This window comes from Apis dorsata, unplaced genomic scaffold (genome assembly GCF_000469605.1).
Source record: "Apis dorsata unplaced genomic scaffold, Apis dorsata 1.3 scaffold_147, whole genome shotgun sequence".
In the NCBI taxonomy this organism is placed as follows: domain Eukaryota; kingdom Metazoa; phylum Arthropoda; class Insecta; order Hymenoptera; family Apidae; genus Apis; species Apis dorsata.
The window spans coordinates 230,611-232,563 of record NW_006263438.1 but is presented as its reverse complement, the minus strand read 5'-3'; the positions used below and the strand labels follow the sequence as shown (position 1 = coordinate 232,563).

The window sequence follows — 1,953 nt, the reverse complement described above, 5'->3', positions numbered from 1 at the left end:
ACCTACAATAATCTTCAAAAAACATATTCAATTTCCAATCCATCCTATAAAACAACATTCCTCCCAAATTTCACCAATAATTATTTATTCCATTTCTCTGCTATTATAAAATAAGAACATACTATCTCTGATCTTAACAAAATATAGAATGGTGGGGTGAAACTCTAAATCTACACTGTTCCCCTCTGCAAAATTGATGAAGAATAATCGAATCCTCTCTCTCTCTCTACAACTTTCTACAACTATAACGACGACTTGATTTTTCAAGGGCGTGACACGGGATACGAGATCGTGGTGCCTAGGAAAGTCGGATCGGATGGAAAGTTCGTGTCGCATCAAATACCTCATCACTTCAAGCGTTCCCTCTACGCCACGACGGATCGAGGGGGCAGGATCGAGGACGATGCTGTTCACTACCGTTTGAAAATCGGCGAGGAGGATTATCATCTCGAGCTACGGCCGAATCCCCGCCTCGTTGCCCCAGGCGAGTTGAAAATTAAGATAACACGTGTGTGTTTGTATTAATTTCAGTAGTAAAAAAAAAAAAAAAATATATATTCTCTTCTCTTCTTCTTTTTCTTCTTCTTTCGCCTCGATCCACTTTTCGTCTGCATTCGAGCAACTTTTTTTCGAAATTTGAATTTCGAAAAACTTTCGAAAAATTCGGAATTTGAACTTCGAACCGAGGTTAAGGAGAAATGGAATGAATGTTTCGTCACGTTCACAGGCGCTGTTATCGAGGAACATCGGAGGTCTACGGAAAGTGGGAGCAACGATAATTTCTTGAGGGATGCGAAGTTGAAAGGGATGCACGACGCGCAGTGTCACTATCTCGGCCGCGTCCACGGTCATTCGGGGGACAGCGCCCTGTCCACTTGTTACGGCTTGGTTAGTCAGTTAGCCCAACTTTTTTTAATCGACCAGTCGTTTGAAACCTGGAAAAAAATAAACAAACAAATAAATAAATAAATTCAAAAATTTATTAAATCAATTTACATATAATGAACGATTGATTGACGAAATGGGGGAATTTATGATCGAATTTGGGAGAAAAACTTGGAAAAAAAAAAAAAAAAAAAAAATTCTAGTCTAGAATAGGGGCTGTAAAAAAAAAAAAAAAAAAAAAAAAGGAAAGAAAGAAAACGAATTGAGCAGAGATGCATGGTGGTTAAAGATATATATATATAAAATGTTTTTTTTAAATCGATTAAGGGGGAGTAATTGCGGCGTGCTTGCGGATAAAGCTTTCAAACGACTCGAACTCGAAATATCGTGGCGTAAAGATAAATCTGACTGGAAGGAATCTCGGTGTTCTCATCTCCAGGCCGGATTTATTAGAACGAAACGATCGTGGTACACGATCGAGCCGGTGGCGGGTCACGACTTTACCAAAGAAACGGAGCACCCGCATGTCGTCTACAAAAAGAGGCCGGACGAATTCGGGAGGAACGCCGAGATTCTCTGTAATGTCACCGGCAATATGGCCAAAACCATTGCCAAGCGCGCTTTCAGTTCGCAGAAACGCCACCCACCTAAGAACCAGGCCAATTTGTACACGATGGAACTGTTGCTGGTACTCGACAAGACCGTTCTCGATTATCACAAGGATTTCGACGTCGAGAATTACGCGCTCACGCTGCTCAACATGGTACTACCTAAAACTTTGCCCTAGTTTCACCCTAATTGCCTTCCGTTAAGAGTTAAAAATAGGAACAGGGGAAGGCTATGTTTGGAAAAATAATCTCTTCAAGTATGCACATTTATTAGAGGGAACGAGGGGGGGCGAACACTTCTTTTCACGCTAGTGACGCGAAAAATTGATTTATATGATGAAAAAACGTTAAACGTCATTTTTCGTTTCGATGTAAACAAGTATGATGGAAATTATTAATTTTAAGCTTGTTTCAGGCTGCGGCGTTGCTACACGACGTCAGTTTAGGAATAACTATGGAA

At 40.6% G+C, this 1,953-nt stretch overlaps 1 long non-coding RNA gene across 1 annotated transcript; it reads left to right on the top strand.

Moving 5' to 3' along the window:
• Nucleotides 1-730: 730 nt before the first annotated feature.
• LOC102679946 lies at nt 731-1,953 on the top strand. The gene is made up of 3 exons (XR_004150083.1): nt 731-888; nt 1,513-1,648; nt 1,909-1,953. It is a non-coding gene; the product is annotated as an uncharacterized LOC102679946 (long non-coding RNA).